Genomic DNA, 24,568 nt, shown 5'->3' on the forward strand with positions numbered 1-24,568 from the left:
AGATCATGGCAAATAAATAAAGCAAGGCAAAGATCACAACAACCAGGAAACACTCAGCTAAGAAATTAACACATTATTCCCAGGATCATCTTCATCTCTCTGCTGTGCTAAATATCCAGCTTTTGGTGCAGCCCATCAAGTGGGGCGAGGCTACTTCCTGATAATTAATCAGGCTGACCTTCACTTTCCCCCTTTTTTCTCTGCCTGTTCTCAGATCAGGTGTAGAAGGCAATTTCTCTTCCTCATCACTGACTGGCTGCAGCTGCATGCTTTCCCCACCTGAAGCTTCAGGAATGTCCTGCTGCAGCTGTGCTTCAGACAAATCTTTCTTAGATTGCTGCTCAGAGCCATTGACCAACTCTCCTCCTGACATGCTCCTGACATGCCTGGAACTGGTTCATCCTCCTCTGAACTGACATCTTGAGAAGTATCTGGGGAAGTGTCTGGGAGAGTCATCACGTAAATCTTATTTCATTCTTTGACAGAGTAACTAAATTAGTGGACCAGAAAAATGCAGTGGACAGCATGTACTTGGATTTCAATAAGGCATTTGACAAAGTAGACCACGTTGCTTCTTGGTAATCTAGAAAAATATGGAATAAACAGCATACTCAATAGAAGGATTTGTAAATAGCTGACAAACTGCACTCAGTGTATAGTCCTTAATGGAACTACATCTATATGGAGGGAAGTTAACAGAGGAGTACCTCAAGTTTCTGTTTTAGGTCCAGTACTCTTCAATATCTTCATCAATGATTTAAATGAGAGAGTGGACGGGGAACACATCAAATTTGAAGATGACACTAAATTGGCAGGAATAACACCCCAGAAGATAGGCTCAAGAGACAAATGGATCTGGACAGACTTGAACACTGGGCCCTAACTAACAAACAAAAAAATTAACAAAATGAAATTCAGTATAGAGAAAAGTAAGGTTTTACACTTAGGCAAGAAAAATCAAATGTACAGGTGAATGTACAGGTGAAACCTGGCGCAAAGAAGAGGGAGTCAACCTATTTTCCAAAGCACGAGAAGGCAAGACAAGAAACAATGGATGGAAACTAATCAAGGAGAGAAGCAACCTAGAATTAACTGGAAATTTTCTAACAGGGAGAACAATTAATCAGTGGAACTGAAGAGGCTTTTTGGATGAATGGCGAGACGTTTTCAAGGAAAAAATCAAGGAAGTCCAGTTGCCTTTTGAATATTTCTAGGTAGCATAATTATTCATTCTTTTCTATAGCTGTTTGGTTAACAAGTTATAACTACAGAACTGGGGTTAGAAAAGTGGTAGTACTGAAAGAAGAGTTGCTATTAACACTTCTAAAAGATTAATTATCAGTTCAAAACCTAAAAAGTATTAGCATAGCTTCTCAAATTTACTTCAAACGTTTTGTGAGATCTTGTATCCTCTTACAATATTTATAGACATTTAACTGAGCATTTTCAAACACATTTAGCTCCACTTTATCTTTATATTGTATAAAATAGTTAATAGGCAATGTAAGTTAAATAAAACAGAAGAATACTTCCTGATTCTTTATGTCTGGCTGAAGAGATATAAATAAAGTAGCCAAAATATTACTTTCTATTTCTTTAATCTACATTTATGATTTAAACAAAAACAAATAATATTTATGTATATGTATATACTTTTATTACATATATACATGCAAATCAGGCAAGAAAGTTATAGATAAAAGGTATAAAATTTTGTTTCAATATCGAATGGATTCAAAATAATTACAAAACATTACTACAAGAGGAGTTTTCTTTCTTCCTTCCTCTCTCCCTCCTTCTCTCCTTCCATGTTGTAATGAAAGAAAAGTTAAGAATGAAAACCATTATATAAAAATTATTTGGATCACCCCTCTCTTTCATTTGTTTCATTCTTTCCTTCTCTGGATATATTCTGAACTTACTAAATCTTAATTATTATTAATATAAAATTGTTCAATAACTGTTTATAAAGTTAACAATGATTATTGACCTTGTACAGCCTGAAACTTAGTATATATTAATTAACCCTGTTTTGGAGGGAGGAGGGAAATGATTTTAATGGTTTTGCAAGGGAGGAGGGAAATGAATTCAACCAGGGGTGGGTTCTAAATTTTTTTACTACTGGTTCTGTGGGCGTGGCTTATTTTGTGGCTGGCTTGGAGGTCATGTGACTAGGTGGGTGTGGCTAGCTGGTCAGAGTCATTTCTGGAAGGTCCTCGCACTTACGACCAGTCCTCGCACTTATGACCTGACTCATTTGTTTTCTTTTAACACTGATCAGCTGTAGGACGGCCCTTTGATGCCCCGCGGCAAGAGTTTAAACAGTTTTTTCCCCTCTAGTCATCAGCTGAGACTCAGGAGGCAGCAATAGATTGGGGGTGGGACCAAATAAAAGGTAAGAATAACGTGGGTGCGGGGGGGAGAACCGGTTCGGTGACGTCATATTGTCACCGCTACCGGCTCGGCCGGACCGAACCGGGAGGAACCCACCACTGAATTCAACTCAACACAAAGCAGAGGACTTGCAGAGGAGACTGAGAGGGAACTCCTAACATGTGGTACACCTCCTGAGTCTGCACTATGGCAGTGCTAAAGGACCCTTGCTGCTGCGGCTAAGGCACAACAGCAAAATTGTGTAGTCCTCTTCATGAATTGCAAGACCAGATTCTACGGTGGTTGGTCAAAATTATAAAATTATAAAATGTAATATGATCTTTGTTTTACTATAGATTTTTAAATTTTGTTAAATATTTCCCATTTGCATTTTAACTAGAGAAAGACCAGAGTGATCTAGCAAGTGGGGATGGGGTTGGGGAAGGTTGGAGTCTGGAAAGACACATAAATAAATGTGCATTTCTGATTTTCAGTGCAACCTTTAAAAAGGCAATTGATTTATTAAGGCCTTCAAACCAATGTTGTTAAGAAAATCCCAATGGAATGCTTTCCCCAAAAAATTTTATTTGAGCATTCAAACTGCTCCCTTTAAAGCAGCAAGATATTTATATCAAATAAGCACCCCCAAAATTCAAAGGCATTAACCTTGCACTTCCTACAGCAGTTTTGGGGGGTCGATACAAAAAAATACCACTTGAGCTTGAGACTATGTCCCTGTGGACAAAGAGCCATTGAAACTATAGTTTGTGTCCTGCTATACTGCATCCTCTGTAATGACTCATGGACTCAGTTTATAACATCTTACTTAATAAAATATCCGGAAAATGCTGATCTGATTTACATACAACCACTGTTATCAGATTGGTATGAAGTAGTTTCTCTGAATGTGGCCAAATTCTGCTATGCTGTATGTAAAATTAAACAAACGTTAACTGCCCACTTTAATTCTTTACCTATCACAATATATTACTCTGTCTTTTGTTTTTATTTGTTTACTATTAGTATTGTTTTAATGCTTTTATTTGTTGGTCTGTGATTGTAATAAAGATGGATTGATTAAGATAATCCAGATATTTATTTGGTTTTTACCCTGCTCCAATTCAGTAGACTCTTATTGGCTGACAGTACAATAAAGAAAAAAATACAAACATAAAAAAGACTAAAAACCATAAACCATACAATAGCAAGCAAAGAGACATCATGACATCATTATTAGACATCATCTACCAGTAATCGTCCCCTGGAAGATCTCCATCTTCAACATCTTCGAGAAGGTTGCCAAGGTAGGAGCAGATTAAAACTCAAATATAAGCCCATTCGAAAGTAACAAATGCTTCTGGGCATTGACACATAGACTTCCCTTCCTCCTGTAATGGTGAACGCTTGCAGAGTTGTTATGGTTTAGCCAACTTCTATAGAGAGATGAAGTCCTGCTTGTATTTATATAATTCATAGTTTATTCCCCATATATTAGTATCCCTCTTTTTAAAGATTAGATGCCCTGAAAAAATTATGCTTGGCATGGAGCTTATCAACCATAATGGAATTATTGCCGTGATAACACTGTGTATATAATATTGCATGAATCTCTCAGTTAATGACATTACACCAACATTAAAGGCATTAGTGAGCATTACACGGGAATTCCAGGTAAATAAAATGAGGCAAACAAATATGAGCTCCCCAGGGTAGAACAATTTTTAATGTCTGTAAAGCAGACATTAAAGTAGTTAGAGTGCTATAGAAATATTTAATTATGATTATTACTAATTAAGTGGATATTGCTTGCTGAATATTCACTGGTGTAAAACATTTAGTAAACATAGCTGGATAGTCAGTTTGATTAGCTAGATTGGAAATGCTCCAAGGATGAGTTAACAATATTCAAAATGATATCTTCATAAAGAACTCTCTGATAGTCAGGTATTCTTAATTAGAGGGTAGTGGTAGTGGAAAATCACATAATTATGGGACTCAGAATAATTAGCTATTTAGATAGAATGTTCCAGAAATATTACCAAGTGGGTGGGTGGGATGGAATTATGCTGGTCACTTCTAGGCAGAACTTCTTTATCATTCCTATAGAAGTCATGCCTCAAAGCTTTCCTGAAATTTCTTGATTCCTGATAAAGGCTATTCTTTTATCTACTGCTTATCTTAGATCTCTGTTTAAATTACTGGATTCTCCCTGTGATATTTTCAGACAAAGAGTTTATTTTGAGAGATATTTGAATCACCATTAGTTTCAAGAAGACTTATTAAACCTTTGGAAGAATTCATATAGTTTAAAGAATGCAAAGGTTTGTCTAGATTGACTTTTGAAACAACCAAAAATTGAGAAACCGGGAAAATATTTTTGAAAATAATTGTTATAGTTATTGATCATGTTCGTGTAATAATCTTTGGATATGATTCAAAAAATTACAGTAGATACAACCTGCTGAGACTAGGTTGTTGATGCGACAATTCTTCCAGTGCAACAACTATGTTCTTATATATTACTTGTACATCACCCACAGTCCCTCTGTGATGAAGATGGCCAGTTTCTAAATTTAATAAATGGATGGATGGATGGATGGATGGATGGATGGATGAAATAATAGTTAGATAGAGAGAAGCCTTTGATTTCTAATAGGCTTTCAGGCTCAGTTCAGAGTGCTAAGGTTTTTTTTAAAAAAAAGCTCTGTATGGCACACTGCCAGGATATATCAGGCATAATGGAATATCTCCATCCATCTGATCATTCAGTGTACCCTATTCTACCATTAAATTTAGAGAGTTTGGCTAAATAACAGGACATATCTATGGTAGCCGCCTTTTTTTCTAAAGGAATGTGCAGTCCCCACTTTGTTAATATTCTTGCTGGGAGGCTAATTACTGGTAGCCAGCCAGATTAATGGTGAAATGGAAATCCATAGGCATTTAATAAATAAATAGACCAAATAAATGAACATTCCATGAAGAAGCAAATGCTATATTATTCTGTTGAGGTCTTGGCTATCACCTAATTTGAGCAAGACATTCATCTTGTCATTTTTTGTTTTATTATTAAGTATTTTTAATTTTCATTCATTGCTGCATTCTGTCAAGAATCCTTCAAGATTGGGGCAGGCTATAAAGTATAAAATCAAATCCCCCTTTAAATAGTATTTTGCTTATAATTAATACATTTTGCAGAATTAAAGTATATTCAGGATTATGTTTACATGCTACTAATGCAGATATACTTAGATATTATGAGGACACCCGACAATGCATGAATATTGGAGGCAAATAATGAATATAATATCTGAATGAATAGCAGTGGGTGGGGGGAGATCGATCCATTGTTAATGTTCTTTAATTGTTTAGAGAGTGGAAGATATCAAAATATAAAATAACTTATTATGAATGTATTAATATGTTGTGGTCCTCCAACGGCCAGCAGAGCTGGCAGCAGATTCGGACAATGAGGATGTTGGGGAGGAACGTGTGCCAGTCCTGGAGTCTGGGGAAGGGTCTGACGATGGCTCTGACTCGGAGGCAGAGAGGGGGCCAAAACTATCAGGTAGTCCTTTGCTGCCTCTGGTGCCTCCAGAGTCTGACATCAGCGAGGCAGAAGAACAGCGTGAGCCTTTTCCCAGTATGTGCATGCGCAGAGCTGGCAGAAGACAGGAACAATTAAGGAAACAGGGTCGACTTGGGAGTAAGGCTTGGAGATAATTGGCCCCTCCCAAAAGACGTAAAAGAGAAGCGAATGGGGTGTGAGCTTTTGCAGGAAACAATTAGTTCATCTGGCTGATTCAAGAGTTGAAAATTCTGTTTGTGACTCTGTGCCAAGTTTGGCCTTGCCCTGCGTCTGAAAATTAGCTCTTTGGCAGTGCTCCATGTGAGATAGGTGGGTGTTGATAACCTTCCTCTGAAAGACTGTTTATCAAGCCTTCCGGACTGTAAATGAAAATAATTTACAGCCATTTGAATTAAGGAGGTTTGCCGGGACTAAATTTGTGCTGTTTTCTTTCTAAGGAAACCTAGGTCAGAACATAATAGCTATAGATATTTTATCAGCTCTGAAATAGAATAGTGCAATATGAGAATAGCTAAGGAAGTGTCTGGCAATTGCAGAAAGATGGAGTCCTTAGTGGGAAGAGCTGTGGTCGCATAGTGATTAGAATGCAGTATTGCAAGCTAATTCTGCTTGACTGTCAGGAGTTCGATCCTGACTGGCTCAAAGTTGACTCAATCTTCCATCCTTCTGAGGTTGGTAAAATGAGGACCCGGATTGTTGGGGGCAACATGCTGACTCTGTAAACCGCTTAGAGAATACTGTGAAGCACTACGAAGAGGTATATAAGTGCTATTGCTATTGCTATTGCTTTCTCAGCTGGGTTGTTTGCTTGCTGATATTTCATTATCCAACTATGTACATCATTAATACACTGATGATATTACCTAGTGATTTAATGAAACATCTTCAAGCAATAAATGAAGCCTAGAGAGAACTGAGGATTCCACAGTTCAACTCTGAGCTATGTATATTCTCTTCTACTGGAACCGCAGAAAGGAATAACTTAAACAATATAACATATGGGAGACCAGACTTTCATCAGATAATAAGAGTTGTTGAAATTCAGGGAATTTAAAGTATGACAGTGCTGCACTCAATATAATTTTATTTGCATTATGGTTTGTCACACAGTCAGCCGGATGGATGTTCAGACTGGATTTGACATTTTTATCCAACTATTGAATCCTTCCCATGGACCTGGGATAAGCAGATGTTGATGGTTGATGGTTTTTGAGGTATCTTTGCAGGATTGGCATTATTATGTTAATAAGATTTTTAACAATTCAATCATTTTAGGTTTTTGTCATTGATGTTCCAAACCTATTTGAGCTCAGACCATTTTTATTCTATTTATTATATTCCTATTTAGAGTAAGGGAATTTGTACAGGCAAGCTTCTCTTTACAATGTTACAATACATTTTGATTTTGAAACTATTGCAGATGTTCTCCTTGGAATTCTTGTTTCTCTTTGCATTCTATTTCCGCATTTGAACTCACAGCTTCATTTAAAAAAATAAGACAAATGCAGGCAACTTAGTGAAGAGGTAGTGAAGAAGTAGCATCATACACAATGAATTGCTAAATTTCTTATATTCTGACTGCATTGTGTGGAGACCCAGTTCCCTTTAGAAGTCCTTAATGCCTGGAAAAGTTGAAGGAAAAGAGAAAGAAAATGGCCAGCAGCAAAGTAGATTGATTTGATTACAATGGCAATGAATGCAGTGCTGAGAAGTCTAAAAGGCCAAGTTGAAGGCAGGTCATTCCAGAGAGAATCTACCCATGTGATCACTGACATCGACTTGAATGCACTTAACCAATCAATTTATCAATCAATCCATCTTGCAAGTAATTTTTACTGCCAGCAGATGTAGCCAGATCATATGTCAGTGCTGGATGGGAGTAAAGAGTATCAGAGCTAATGCAGCATCACAATTCTTTGTTTTTCTTTTTAAATACTTTTTATTGTTTACATGCGATGTACATTGCAAAATGCTAGAGACAAATCATTTTCATGCTTGCTAGGCTTTTTGAACAAATTATCAGCATTGTTGCTGTGTAATCTTTGAAATAAAGTCTCTTAAAACTATACAAGATGATCTCTTTATGGAATTCTAATTGATAATTAAAGGGAAATTCACACAATAAAAGTATGATGAGTTTTTGAGCTTCTATTATGCTGTTAGTAAACTACTAATATTCACTTAGATGTGAACATTTAATAAACATAAAAAATAAAAAAATGTTGTCCTTCATTTCCTGCAATATTAAATAAATATTCACACTACCACAGGCTGAAATATTTAAGATGTCCCTTAAGAATTGAGCAGTATAACTCAACATGTTTCTTCAGGGCAATCAATTGCCACTTTTAATTTTAGCTGGAATGCTATATTAATTATCTAAGTATTATTACCACAAGGTTAATCACTGTAGTGTTGAGGATAAATGCTTGATATCTACTGGTAAATGGTGGTACAGAGGCCTGAATGCTTGGGTGAAATTACTTAGGTCTTCATTCTAATTACCAAGACATCTTAGATTTTGCTTCCCAGTTTGAGTAAAATTGGGACAAGGGCAAGAGAAACAATCAACAAACATTAGTGACATCAGTTCTGGGTAATGGCCATGTAAGACAATAAATATGTGCTTGCTATGCTGCTAGCTTCTTCAGAACATTGTTTTTTTAAATGCAGGTACAGATATTTGTTGCAGCTTGAAACTATCTGAAGTTATTACCATGCTGTAAGAAAAATGTTTTAACTGCCTGCAACCCATATCATTGCTTTACAACAGAAGTAATTCTAAACTGTGGTCATATTAAAGATGAGTAGGTGAAAACAGAAGACACAATGAGGATGAAGTTTTTTATTTGTTTTAAAACCTTATGTGCCATCTTTCAGAATTATGTTTTGTCAGGATGGCTTCTAAAATACTGACATAAATTTAGAAAATCCCAGAATAATTTAAATAAACAATGAAATAATGATTAAACTACAGCATGTGACAATATATAAACCATAGCATGATAAAACTGTAAACCTTCTAAAACATGTGCACTTGAAATCATTACATTAATTAAAATGTATGAGAATGTAAACATGCACTAAGAGGTATACTTTTCCTGGGGAATATATTCCAGAATCAGAGAGCTATCAGTGAGAAACCTAAACAGGTAGTCACTTACTGCTGCTTAGTTTGGGAACCTATCAGGGCAAAAGCCATAGAGATGTTATTATTATATTTAAATATAGGCAAAGGTATCCTTAAACAATAAAGGGCTTTATAGGCTAACTAATATCAGTGCCTTAAAGAACCTTAAATGAGTGTGGAAACAAGCTGAGCAGTGGTGGGTTTCAATTTTTTTTACTACCGGTTCTGTGGGTGTGGCTTGGTGGGTGTGGCAGGGGAAGGATACTGTAAAATCTCCATTCTCACCCCACTCCAGGGGAAGGATATTGTAAAATCTCCATTTTCTCCCGATCAGCTGGGTCTTGGGAGGCAGAGAATAGATGGAGGCGGGGCCAGTCAGAATTATTCCTACCGGTTCTCCGAATTACTCAAAATTTGCACTACCGGTTCTCCAGAACTGGTCAGAACCAGCTGAAACCCAGCTCTGAAGCTGAGACTCAGAATAGATCATATCAAATCACATTGATAGACAAATTGAAGCTGGATAGAAAAGGTGGCCTTTTCTGGAATGAACACAGCTGCAAACTTGTTCCATTCATACTTAACATGGTCTACCTTGTCAGAAGTATATCATAGTCAGTGCTATTGAAAAATATTAAATAGTACGATAGAATCAACAGGGGATATACCATTTCTGTTTTTCTTCCAGATATGTTGACCATAATAGTAGTTAAACCCCAACTGAAATTGATACAGAAAATCTATTTTATACTGTTAGCTATCATTTATTTAGGTGCTTGTCCGGAATGGGATATTGGCCTATTCTTATTTAGATTTTTTTGGCTCTAGTAATGTCTTAAGGAGAGTGATGTCATAATTTCCACTGAGGTTGGCACCACTCTTCCTAAGGTGGAGTTCTGAAGGTTTCTTTTGTATTAGAGATAATAGATAATAGATATAATAAGCCATAAAAATAAGGGTCGAACAGAGAGAAAACCATCCAAAAGAAAGTGTCTAGCTAACATCAAGGTTCTGTGTGATCTTCTACCAGGTTGGATCCTAGAAGACATTGAATCAACTTGGCTGAACAATCGAAAAGGATGCATTGGCAGAGGATAAAATTTTCACTTCCATCACCATCCCAAAATATTGTCTATAGGAGCTCTGTCAAATATTCAGCCAGATTCAAAATGAATTTTATTTCACTACATGAAACCTACAATAAAGGATACAGTATATAAATATGGTATATTGCAGTGTGTTAAATGTAAGAAGTTATTCCACAGTTTGAAATGACTGATTTTAGCCATGCTTATTCACTATGAGAAATGGGAAACTAGTTTGTTCCAAAGTGAAAACTGTTGTTTTCATTTCCCGTAAGAGAAGTTGAAAAAGAAGATGATGAATTCATGGTTAGTCATCTTTGTAATGTTAAATCAAGGCCAATTTGATAAAGAGATAAGACCATCTGTCTTGAAACTTTAAGGGGATTCAAATGTAGATACTTGCTGATTCTTAATATAAAATACTTAAAATGTTTCTTTTTGTCCTGTCTGTATGCCTTATTTTGTCTTCACATGCTGTTCATTTTATTATGGCCCAGGGTCTCAAAAACTGGAATTGGTCAAGCTTCTGTAGAGTTTGAAACAACCTATGCTAAACTGTGATGTAATATTCTGCCTAAAAGGCTCATTATCACTTCTTTCTCTATATTGCTCCTATTGAAAGCTCTGTTCAGATAAAATAGGTGAAAATGACAAAGGAACATATAAGGCAAACCCATTTATCTTGTAATCATGATTCTAGCAGTGCACAGAACAGATCTTTCCACATTATGGCTTCTATTGTTTATTCTATTTTGGGGCCAAAACTATCATGCTTAGTTAGAAGGGTCTACTCTTGTAACATATTTTTCAAGTATATCACAGTTAAATGTACACATTATGTCTGTCTGTCACATTTAGAAACCACCCAGAGGGTGTACAGATAAAATGTTAAAACAAAAAAAAAAACACAATCTAAAATGTAAACATTTAAAATAGAAGCAAGGTTTGTTAAAATTCAACATTAAGAGTTAATTAAAAGGCGCTGGGGGGGGAGTTCAGGGTTCTAGTGTAGGAAGTTAACACCCACCCCTTTCCTGGGGTGGGTGAAATATTGAATGAAATATTTTAGGAAATATTAAAAAGGCAGAATATTATGTTTCCCTGCATGAGAAATGGAGAAGCATGTTTTAAAGACAAAGCAGATCTCACTTTCCTGCCTCCCCCCTTTTGTCAATGGGCCAGAGGCAGAAATTCATTCTTTGTCAATGGACCATCATCTGCAACACAATAGCAACAGAAACTAACACAATGGGACCCATCTAGGACAGAAACTCACCACATGGCACCTGGGAAGATTACATCAGCCAGAAAGGCTAGCTAAGACCCCCACCCCCTGGGAGTCTGACAAACAATCAGGATACTCTTTGTGGACCCCAGGAAGTTCAAAGCCAGAGAGAGCATAAAACCCGGGGACTCGCTATATCTCACCCCTTTTCTGTTCAGGAACTCAAACCATGTGATCCTGTCCACCATTAAACCATCTTTCCAAGCAGTCTCCATGTTTCCAGTGTCTTTTTCCCCACTTGGAGCTGAACCCAGAAAGATATTTCTTCCAACACTAGATAGCCCCACACTGCATATTCCTCTGGGAGCCCCAAGTGAGATGACAGACCCAGTCTTTAGATATTTTCAAAAGCCAATAGACTGGGGTTCCACCTCACCTCTGGGAGATAATGTTCCAAGTTGGGGGGGGGCAACAGCCGAAAATATGTTCACATATTCATTTGTTTGTAGCATTATTATGCTGTGGTTATGCAATGGTTAGAATGCAGTACTGCAGGCTAAGTCTCTGCTCACTCCAGGAGTTAGATTCTGACCGGCTCAAGGTTGACTCAGCCTTCCATCCTTCTAAGGTCGTAAAATGAGGACCCAGATTGTTGGGGGCAGTATACTGACCTTGTAAACCGCTTAGGGCTGTAAACCATTGTGAAGTGGTATATAAGTCTAAGTTCTATTTCTATTTTCCCCAAACTTTAACTAAAAAGGATATGCTGCAATATGTAAAAATATTGAAAAACCAGTCAAATCTTATTGCAATTATTAAATATAATTCAGTACATATTGTACATTTATATACCTGTCAGTCTTGTCTATTTATAGACAAGATTATATCTAGTTTGCCCTCAAGAGAATAGGGAAAACTAAATAAAGTTATGTTTGTCCCAGGATACAAATAAGTAAACATAATAATATAAAACTTCATATTTGATCTAACTCCAATACTTTTTAGAACAAATAAAGTCATTCTTTGGCTATAAATGATGTCACTGTGACATAGTTGGTTTAGTTCAATGAATCAGAGTTTATTGATATCAACTGAAAATTGGATCTAGCAGTAGAATATAGTCATTATAACATAAAATTTATTTGCATTATCATTTGCATTCTACTTCATGAATATATGCTTTCTCAGGTTGTGACCCTGATAATACAAGAAGTCCTTGACTTACAACTATTCATTTAGCGATCATTAAAGGGGACTTATCACAGGTCTTTGCATTTATGACCAATGCAGCATCCTTGGGGATACATGATTGCAATTAGGCTCTTGGCAACTAATCAGCACATATGACAATTGCAGTATCCTGCAGTCATGTAATCACCATTTGCTACCTCTCTGACCAGCTTCTGACAAGAAAATCAAGCTGACAGGGAAAGTCACAAGTCATCATTCATATGATGCTTTGCTAAATATCCATGGTGATTTGTTTACCATGCTCCCCACCCCCAAAGTTTGTAAGGGTAAGGTTGTTATGTGGTACCTCACATACCAACCATCCCTCTTAACTATGGTTTTACAAGTTGGGATTGTAAATGAAGAACTACCTATAATCTTACATGTTCCAACAAACAATTGTACAGAATTCAATGGTAGCTTTCTATAGGCTAGATTGAAAATTGTAAAAGAGACATTTTCAAGACTCAAATGTATGGATAAACAGAGTCTTGGGACGAGGTGCGCACAGTACAAAAGAATCTTGTATCCTTTTTTTTTATTCCAAAAGTTTGTGATAAGATAGATTTTTTCCTGATGTCTTATTTTCCCTTGAAATCATATTAATAGTGTGTTGATGACCTATCTTTGCCAGGAAATAAATCATGTTATTTTTCTGGACTGTGCAAGTATGACAAGCAAAAGATTTTTCACCCACTCTCAGTTGGGAAATAACCTGAAGTTATTGGCTGCACTGAAACATACATTTTTCCCTTTAGTGGTTGTGATAAAGAAACCCCATCATTCTACTGAAATTTTAAATGAGATAACTATTTCCTTACAACTGCAATAAATTAATTTCCAGGCAAACCATTTCCTTGCTTTTTTTAAAATAAAAGTTTCTGTTCTTAAAATTATCAGTACAGATGTTTGAAAAATGTCTTGAGCATATTGAAAACACTAAAAACATCTTTAGCATATCGAAAACACAAACAGCCCGTGTCACAATATTCCAACATGATGGGATTTAGAGGATTTATTCTTTGCCCAATCTAATGTAGATACCCACAGATACAATACGCTCAAAGAAAGATATTTTCTTAAGAAAGATATTTTGTGCAATTTATTACATATTTTAGGGAAAGGAATTCTCATTGTTTTCTAGAACCAAAATATTTATTTGGCCCATGGTTGAAATCTTAAGCACAAATACAAAATTTTTAAAAAGCATTTTATCTTTTTATTGCATTCAGCCCATTGGATATGCATCCAAAATTAGATATATGAATGGCACACATATATTAATAAAATTTTGCCAGTTTAGTTTTCAGCACTGCCAAAGCACCAGGATAGAAACCAGGAGACTGTGAGTTCTTATCCTCCCATAGGCATGAAAACCAGCTTGATTGACCTTGGGCCAATTACTCTCTCTTAGCCCAACTCACCTCACAGGGTTTTTATGGGGAAAATGGGAAGAGGAAGTAGCATTAGGTATGTTTCAGGGATGGGTTCTAAAACTTTTACTACCGGTTCTGTGGGCGTGGCTTATTTTGTGGGCATGTCTTGGGGGGGTAATGTGACTGGGTGGGCGTGATCAACTTTTTTTTTTTTTTTTACTTTTAAAAGCATTATTTCTACAACCTTAAGAGGTTGCAGAAAAAAATACTTTTAGAAGCCTTGATGATCAGGCAAGTCAGCTGGGATTGCCAGAGGATTTTAAAGGGATTTTTTTTCCTACAATCTCTTTGGCTGAAGAGGTTGCAGAAAAAATGTTTTCAGAAGCCTCTGAAGATCCCAGTTGAGCCGCACAATCATCAGAGGATTTTTAAAAAAGTTTTAAAAGCATTTTTTCAGCTGAAGAGGTTGTAAAAAAAATGCTTTTAAAAGTTAAAAAAAAAAAGCCTCTGATGAGGTGGGCGGGGTAAGCGAGCGGGCGACCGGGCTGGGGACCAGAAAGGAAGCCCTGCTTTTCCGAATTCTTGAATCTCTCTTGCAAACCCATTGTCCATTTACGCTGATCACACAAAGGGTAGTTGAAAAACATCTATTTGTAGATACAATGATTAATTCCTTACTGTTTGTTTAATCCAGGACTGTCAAACTCAAGGCCCGTGCGCTGGATCTGGGCCGTGGGGTGCTTAAATCTGGCCCGTTTGGCCGGTCTGGAAATAACAAAGGACCGGCCTGCGGTGCCTCTGCTGGCCAAAACGGGCCATGGGGAGCCGTTCATGGGCTATTTTCAGCCCCCACAGCCTCCTATAGCAGCCTGGCAGCCAAAAATGGGCTGCGGGGGCTGTTTTCAGCCCCCACGGCTTCCTACAGCAGTCTGGCATCTGAAAATGGGCCGGGGGGGCACATTTATTTATTATTTATTTATTAGTCATATTTCTATGCCACCCACTCTCCAAGGACTCTGGACGGCTTACACCAAAGACAGTATACTAAATAGCATATTGCTCCCAACAATCTGGGTCCTCATTTTACCCATCTCGGAAGGATGGAAGGCCGAGTCAACCTTGAGCTGGTGAGATTTGATCCGCTGATCTGCTGAACTAGCAGTCAGCTGAAGTAGCTGTAGTACTGCACTCTAATCACTGTGCCACCTCGGCTCTTATACATTTTATATATTTCTTTCTCAGCCCCATGCACTCTATCTTCCTTCCGGTTGGCTGTGTTACACATGATTTCTGGTTTCACCCAATTTAAAAATATGGAACAGGCCTAATCCAAAGAGTTTGTTCACTTATCTGTGGGTGTAATGTAATTTGCTTAATTTTGACTTACAATTGGATTGTGTTATCTCCCCCATAATGGTTTGTAAACAATATAGTGATTCTAAAAATTTAAAGTACAGAACATGATTGGATGTAGGATATGGTAGTATGCACAAGCTATACAATTTTTTTAAATGCAGTATATCATGTGAAAACATTCAGTAGTTATTTCTAAATTGTGATTTACTGTGTAAAGCACGCATGGGTGAATTTACAGAATGCACAGAGTGAAAATTAAATCATATTATGACTGGATAATGTGCAAATCTGGCAGATAGAAGGCAGTTTTTGTCAGGTATGCATAAAACTCAGTGAAGTCAGTGAGATTTAATTGTATATCTAGTTGTAGTCCAAAAGGACCTGGAAATGTTTCCACACAGCATGCATATTTTCTGAGTCTTTCTAGACATTTAGCAATGTATTGTGATGATTTTGTTGTGTTGTGCAGTGTTCCTCTTTACAATGGATATCTGGAATAAAATTTTACTGTTTTCAAAGAACTCTATTAAAAATGAAAAATGGGAGAGTTAGCTAAAGTATTCTACATAGAGTTAGTTAATATTTCAAAAGGACAGATTCAACAGGAAAAAGGGAAACCTGAGTTGATATTGCCCAAGCAATAACAAAGAATGTACAATTTTGTTATTTGGGGATGGAGAAATGCCACAAATAAGGCAGATGGATTAATACATGAAGAAGACAAAAAATGAAATATGGATGAATTAAAGAGAAACAAATTATTTTGTTTAAAAGTATTTTAAGGTTCTAAATGTTAATTTATTGTTCAACCCAGTAAGTATAAATATAATACCCTGAATGTTGTTTAGGTTGTCTTAACTCACACTAGGCTTTTGAACATCTCTGTTCTGACAATATTATGTACATATTCAGATCTGCTCCTATACAAAAGAGTCAAGCCCCATAGTAGCTGGAGACTCTACATGTCTTTAATCTCTACATTATGGAATTGAGACTATTTGTGCCAGAAAGTAAATCTTCCTTTGTCTGGAATAGCTGTTTTGAATGCAAAGGAGAAAAAAAAATGCAGCTTGAGCCTGTGTCACGCCCACCATGGCCACGGCCACCCCGACCACGCCCACCCTGGCCCTCCGTGGTCAAACACAACCCTGATGTGGCCCTCAATGAAATCAAGTTTGACACCCCTGATTTAATCAGTTGCATAGCATTTCAGAATCAGTTGCATAGCATTCAGATACCTTAGAGAAGTATGTTACTTAAATGATTGTTTGTTTTTAATAGTTTTTAAAGTTCCACTGATAATGACACCTGGTCTTTAGAATACTATATTTGACTCAGACAGGCCCGTGAAAATTAATACTCATAGCATGCAAGACAAGAAGATTAAATTGGGATAGTGCAAGGTCCCTAGAGATAGTCGAGACTGTTTAGGCATGAACAGTCTTATTAGGAAAAATAAGTCTTATTAAGAAAAAGTTGAAATTACTTATTTAAAAATACAAAAATAACCTAAGGCTGTGTTCAAAGATTAGTATTTGAGTTATCAATTGACTATGTAAATAAATAGTGACATATATGCATGCTGCAATATACAGCAACCTCACTAGTGAAAACTTCTTTACATGTTATATTTGGTAATTTCCAAGCAGAATGGTGTAACTACCTTTTCATGACAGCAGTCATATGTATAATTCTGATCCCCATAAATAGCAGTTTATTTTAGCAGTTTAGCATGGTAGGCCATGCCAACCCCAGCTCTGCAAAGGCAATAAACATTGCGATATGTTTAATAAAGCCTTGGTGGCGCAGCAGACTAAAGTGCTGTTAAGTAACACCATCTGCCTGCAATTACTGCAAGTTCAAATCTCACCAGGCTCAAGGTTGACTCAGCCTTCCATCCTTTCGAGGTAGGTAAAATGAGGACCCGGATTGTGGGGGCAATAAGCTGATTTTGTATAAAAAAGAACACCGCTTGGGGGCGCTGAAAGCTCTACTAAGCAGGTATATACAAAAGTATGAAAGCTATTGCTTAACGGATTGTAAGCCACCCTGAGTCTCCGGAGAAGGATGGCATATAAATAGAACCAATAAATAAATAAATATGTCACATGACGCAATTGAGTTTTGATACCTGTGGTCTAAAGGAACAGCAGTTTTTATGCTTTCTCCGGTTCTCGTTTTTGCCCTCCCCCAGCCCCCAGGAGCACTCTGCAGACCTCCCAAACCCTCTGTGTACTCTGTGGGACGAGCGGGGCAGGTCATCGGGAGGCCAAAAAGGGCTGTATTCAGTGTATAAGACGTACCAACATTTCCACCCTCTTTTAGGAGGGAAAAAAGTGCATCTTATACTCCAAAAAATACAGTACATTGTTTATATATTTAAACTAGTCTGGTTTTAGTAACATGTCAATTGAAATAGGGAGGAATGGAAATGCAGTTTAAGTTCAGGGGAGACCTTAAGTCCTTCAAACTATTACAAATACATAGCCCTTGATCTGGTACAGTTCCTTCAGTTCCTTCTAGTAATTAATTGAATTACTAGAAAAAACAAAGATAATTCTGATAATGACATATGTCTCTCAAGAAATGTTATGCCCATAAAATGCATAGGAATATTACATTATGCTCCTAAATATAACATTGTAATTCAAGATGATAGGACAGTAATAATATTTTCCTTCATTTACTTAGAAAAAATACATGTAGCTTTGAGTAAATCTTATAAAATAGATAACATTTGCCTTATGACCACAATAACCATCTAACTTAAATAATTTATATTACTTTTTAATAGAAAAATCAATTGCTAAGCAAATTAACTCAGTGATGACTTCAATATGTTATCCTTGAAAATAGTCTAGGCATTGTGGCAACTGCAAACTGGTGTACAAATCACTTGATGGCTGGAACTGGAAAAAAAAAATTCTGCATCTCTAGCTGCCTACAAATATAGCCTCTGTGTGGACTTTTAAAACTTTAGAATCTGACTATTTGAAGAATTGCTTCACCTGCTATGAACCTGCCTAGTTAGGGCAGCAGGGAATGCTGTTTTGAAGATCCCATCATGGCTAGATGCGTCACTATTTAAATATGTAGTAGAACTGTACCCTGTTTGGCTCCCAAAATATGGAATTTTCTGCCCCTGGGGGCATGCCTGGCCCCAATTCTGCTTGAACTTAGGAAAATTATAAAGGCATATCTCTGCTGCCAAGTTTTTAATTGTTAATTGATTTTAATGGTCCTGATTTCAATTCTAAAGATGCTACTAATGTGTTCAATATTCCATAGAAAGGCAGGATATAAAGTGAACAGTAAAAACAGGAATAATACCAACAACTGTAACTTGGCAATGTTTTAATATAGCAATCTGTTGATTTTCATAATTGGTCTCTTCCCAAGCTTTTTTTTCAGGCTGTTTCAGAAAGTTTTCCCTCCTATTACTTTTTTATTAACATATTCATTAGGCTTATTTTTTTGCTTTTCTTCAGGAGGGCGACTTTTATAGCTCACCTCCAATTTTATCCTCACAACAACCTTATAGGTTGTGCTGGATTGAGAAAGTAACTAACTCAAAGTCAGGTAACAGAGTAAGAGAGTTGGAAGGGACCTTGGAGGTCATCTAGTCCAACCCTCTGGACTGAGAGATGGACTTGCTTCTCTGCAGCCATCTTAACTATTATACTATGTTGTTTGTATATGGTTTTATTATTTACTCTTAATCCTGAAATTTTCCCTATTTTTTTAAAAAAATAAACAGATTTATATTGGGTGAACCCCACAATTAGCCCTGATTACTTGGTAAAATCAATTATACATGCAAGTCATGACTAATTTATGCTCCACTGATTTAAGTTGGATCAATTCCCTACTCTCTTTTTTTCTGTGTACAGCTACTTTTCATTAATTTTATATGTATCCTTTAGGGTTCATGAATCACCCTTCTTTGAATGGTAAATACTTATTTCTTATCATAATCTGCTGTTTAGTTCAAAGGTCATTTTACAATGCAGATTGGTTAGTGGTACTAGGACAAAGTCTCTTTCAGTTTTCACTCACAGAAGTAGGCAATTTGTATTCTAAGTTTCATAATAAAAGTGGCTTTGGAAGAGATTACAGACCATTGACTTAGTGAAGTGCATTTCTGCCTCCATGAAGTAACCATTGTTAGCCTGTAATAAACTTAAGCCCACTAGCCAAAATAGATAGGACCGGTCAAGATAATCTAAGATTTAAAAAAAGGCTACTTGAACTCAGCAGCAGAAAAACATGTTCAGAGGATGCCCCAATTCTTGTCTTTCAGAAATGTCTGCTACCTTGCTTGGGGATAGGGCAACTAGATGCAGAGGTGGTATTCAGCCGGTTTGGACCGGTTCGGGTGAACCGGTTGTTAACTTTTTGCAGTTTGGAGAACCGACTGATTGCACCACCACTGGCCCCTCCCCTCCCAGCCACTCCTTATCTCACCTTGCTTGCCTAGAGTCATGCCCGTGGTGCAGAAAATCTCTGGCTGCTCACTGGTTCCTCCCCCACTCCCACTCCTCGCCCACTTGCCTGCCGTCACCCGCCTAATTTTTGATAAATTGCTTTGAGTACAGGGATTGTGTGATACCCCCCCTGCTCTCCTGCGATTGCCGTTCACTCAGACCATGCGGTGCCTGCAGCCCAGACCAGTGGCTCCCATTCTGCGCCCGCTTCCCTGCTGTCACCTCTGGGCCCGGACCACGTGGCGCCACAGGCCCAGCTGCTCCCACAGTAAGAGCGCCATGCTGGGGCCGAATCCACTACAGTGAGGCAAGATGTGTGGCAGCCACCCAGAGGGCCAGCATAAGCTGAGAGTTGGGCTGCCTACGAAGGTAATGTTGATGGCAACCTGCGCCCGGAGCGTCCTCTCGGCCTAGGACAAAGTAAAAGGGCCCCAATCTTTCCACAGGGGAAGGGAAGGGTTTTTTTTGTGCAGGAGCATTGCTTGGGAATGCCCCTCGCCGCCTGTCTTCACCCATTCGTGGCAGAGCAACTTCTCCCTTGCTGGGTGGGGAAGCTGCCGGAGCGGGGTACGGCGGAGAAGCCTTGTGCAAAAACGCATGGTTGGAGGCAAGTTGGTGATGGAAGAGGGCCAGCCCGGGAGGGTCTCTTTATTGGGGAGATCATGGAAGGGGCAAGAAGTGGGACAGAGAATGCAGCGGGCAGCTGGTCTCCTTTTCTGTGGTTGGAAGCAGCCGAAGTCTGCTTCCTTCTCTGCGCCTGCATTGTCCCTGCATTGCAACATCCAGGGGAGCCGCGCCCGAGAGAACTTGGCAGTGTCCCGGAGTGCAAAATCGTTTTTTATTTCTTTGTTAACACTGCCATTCCCTTCTTCACATGGGATCACCCAGCAGCAGGGAGACTTGAGATACATCTGAATCTGGTTCACCCGGCTTCTCTTCCTCTTGCAGCATTTTTTCCCAATCTAGCTTGATGCAGGCTTCCTCCCCAGGCCCCCAGCAGCCAGACAAACCTAGGTAAAAAGCCAGCCCTCACTGGCGCCCAGCTTCACCAACAGCGGACTTGCAAAGGACAGCTGTGAGCTACGTTGCTGCCTGCATCAAACTAGACTGGGGAGGGAGCGCATGAGCGAGCACTGAGGAGACCACAGTAGGAGGGAAGGAAGCCAGGCAAGGGGTGAGCAAGGGGTGTTCATAGCATGCCTGGCCTGGCAGACTTTCTAAGCCTGCCTAAAGCAGGGTGGGAGGGAGTGGGGGAGAGAGATCCGATCTAACCTCTTTCTCTCTCTCTCTCCCTCCCCCCCTCTCTCTCACACACACAGGTTGGATCTTTCTTTCTTTCCTCTCGCTCCCCTCTCTCCCACTGGAGACCCCTGGATTCCCTCCCCAACCCTGCCTGTCTCATAGAGGCACCACCCATGCGAGTGACGTAGAGTTGGCCATGCCCACTCAGTCACATGACATCCCCCAGCCATGCCCACCCAGCTGAACCGGTTAAATTATTTGAATCCCACCATTGACCAGATGTGTGTATAAGTCTCTGTGGGGCTTATTTAAATATATAGTTTTACCAAGGATTCTAACTTTTGCATGCAAGTATAATACTGGAACAAAAACTGTGACAGCCCAGTTGTGTGTATTTCATACATTGTCTCCCTGGAAACCCTTTGTCTGCATTTTACAAACACTTGCTGCTTTATCCTGTGAACATTGGCTGACAGAAAGAAATGTTTATCTTGTTTTTTCTGAAACCGAGCATGAACTAGCATGAAACTCTGCAATCTCATTTTAACTACAGGTAAGTCCTTAACCATTTGTTTAATGGTCAAAGTAACAACAGCATAAAAAGGAACTTATGGCTGTTTTTCACAGTTAACTACCAATACAGCATCTCCATTGTCACATGATCAAAAATCAGGTGCTTGGCAACTGGCATGTATTTATGTCTTGGGGTCACCATTTGTAATTGTCGAAGCCAGCTTCCCACAAGTAAATTCAATGGGGGGGGGGAGCCAGATTTGCTTAATGACCATGTGATTTATTTAACTGCAGTGATTCACTGCAACAAAAAAAAAGATAATAAAACGAGGCACAACTCACTTAACTGCCTTGCTTAGCAACAAAAACTTTGGGCTCAATTATGGGAAAAAGTCGAGGACTACATGTGTGAATGCTTTAGCTAGTTTGTTTTTTAGATTTATCCCATCTTTCGTTCAGTAGCTCAGCTGTACATACTACTATTTACAACCTTAGATTTTTAATGAACTTACTGACAATAATTTATTTTATTCTGATGTTTTTAGATGCCATATAGGACAAATTTATTCACCCAGATTATAATGGTATATTTTAACTTTTAGTTCATTGTTGAGTGCAGTTATAGCTCTGGGATAAAAACTATTCAGAAAACGTGTGGTCCGAGTTTTAATTGTTCTGTATCTTCTGCGAGAACGCAACAGTCCATTGCAGTTATTGCTATACTTACATCAATTGGTGTATATATTTTATCATGTTTTTTGTTTTATTCCATATACATGTCATCTCAAAAAAAATTTTTAAATTTAAATTGCGATTTTTAGAGTTACATTTCAAAGTCCAATCCCAGTTTTATTTATCTAAATAGTTCAAAGTGTCTTTATAAAAAAGTAAATTTATGTTCCACTTCATGCAGAGCTGCTCTTTCTCCATGGTAATTTCTTGTTACTAAAATTAGATGATTTTGTAACTTGAGTGATAACAGTTTATGATCAACATAATAAAACTGGTATATAAATTAAATTTGGAGTTTTAAATGTTATTTAGTCCCCCTTTAGTCCAAATTAGTCCCTCTCATTTTTAATGAGACTTTATTTCTTAGTTTGTTAAGAGATCAGATTATAAAAGTATATTAATGTTGTAATTCTTAAAAATAAATAAGATAAAAAACGAGGGGCATTCTTGCTTTTTCTTAAGAATAATTATGGTAACAGGTAAACCAGTGTATTATTTTGGGAGTGTTTTCAATGTATTCATTTTGTTTCTGGTTTTAGTAAAATTGTGAGATTTGGAAACCTTGCAAGTCACTTTTGTTTTGTTTCAAGTAATTTAAATAATTAGGTGTAGAAAATATGTGGTGGAGGGAACTGACAGATAAAGAAACAATTCAGTACTGCTTCAATAAGTTAGAATGCTGTGCCAATACATAAATTCATAATTACAAAAGCTTTTCCTAGAGTTTAGAAAGTGTTTTCCAGTTGTTTGGATAAAACGGAACAAAATCACTGTAAATTTTTCTTCAACTAAAGAAAGAAGCAATTCACACATTATAATTGTTTCCTGGTTCAAATGGTTGGTGATTGGCCGGAATAGAAAAATGTGTGAACTGACAAATGATATAGGAACTTCACATGTGTGAATGATTGACAATAACAGATTTTTACATAAATTTGGAGAGTGTTAAAACTTTGATTCCTAATGGGAACACATTCAGTTTTCTTTGTCATTTATTATATAAAAGCTGTTTGCCATTATTTTAGAATGCTTTTCTTTGTCTAACTAACTCACAAACCTAGGTTTCATGATAGATTCCCATCAAAAAGCTATTCAGGCCTGATCCTGCTTAACTTTGTAGTCTAAATAAGTCTAGCTAGGTTTGCCATCTAGTGAAACATATTATATATGTTCAGGTTTTTGCTCTAACCACTGGGTTAGATAGGTAGGTAGATTTAAAGCACACAAATAACAAACCTTGTTTGAGCAGAGCTCATAATAGAAAACAAAATATAATTTGTACAAAATATAAGTGTCACACAAACAATTCGATTATTTAAAAATCATTAGTTTACAATTATGAGGGATTATAATGATATGTATGATTTGTCCTTACAAACATAATATGCTTTCCAAAGAAAGTGACATGCTAAGTTGAATTTTAATGCTTAGATATAGGGCAGGGGTGGCGAACCTATGGCACGTGTGCCAGAGGTGGCACTCAGAGCCCTCTCTGTGAGCACGTGCGCGTTGCTCCAGCCCAGCTCCATTGTGTTTCTCCATTGCGTTTCTTGCCATCGTTTGCAGGGAAATAAAAGTTTGTGGGACTAAAAAAAATGCGTGAAACAGCATTCTGCCTTTGTTGCGGTACATCTGCTGTTGCTGCCTCCATGGCCTGCCCGCTGCTCTCGCAGCACCTTGTGCAGCACAGTGAAATTTGTGCCTCACAATGGGGGAGACAGGGTCCCCTCATCCTGGAGCCCATTATGACACAGAGCCACAATGTGACCCTGCGTCATCATCAGCTCGCTCTCGCCTCCCGGATGTCAGTTGCTTTTCCTGCAAAGCTGCCGGTATTGTGATGCCCCGCCTCCCCACCGACCAGCTGGTCTTTAGCGCACTGCTCCTGGGTTAGTCGGCCTCCGGACATCAGATTCCTACCACCCAGCACCAGTCCAGTGATTTCTTTTCCCCCCGGGGAGGGGGAGAGGGGGGAGAGAGAGAGAGAGAGAGGGGGGGGGGAGGGAAAGAGAAATTATATTACAAAAGTTTTTCTATTTTGTTGTTGCTAAACATAATATTTCAACAGCAGAAAAAAATGAAGGGGCATAGAAGTGCATTTATCATGTTTTTCTTAGAACAATTATCGGAACTCTGGCTTGTTTATCATCATTTTAGGTGGTAAAACCTCATTATTCAGGTTAAATTGCCGTTTGTCACTTTGTGATAAATAAGTGGGTTTTGGGTTGCAGTT

At 38.0% G+C, this 24,568-nt stretch overlaps 1 protein-coding gene across 1 annotated transcript in view; it reads left to right on the forward strand.

Moving 5' to 3' along the window:
- Positions 1-24,568, forward strand: part of NALF1 (NALCN channel auxiliary factor 1) — a 428,526-nt gene that overhangs the window by 71,640 nt on the left and 332,318 nt on the right. The window lies entirely within an intron of this gene.

This window comes from Pantherophis guttatus, chromosome 5 (genome assembly GCF_059756535.1).
Source record: "Pantherophis guttatus breed Tessera chromosome 5, ASM5975653v1, whole genome shotgun sequence".
In the NCBI taxonomy this organism is placed as follows: Eukaryota; Metazoa; Chordata; class Lepidosauria; order Squamata; family Colubridae; genus Pantherophis; species Pantherophis guttatus.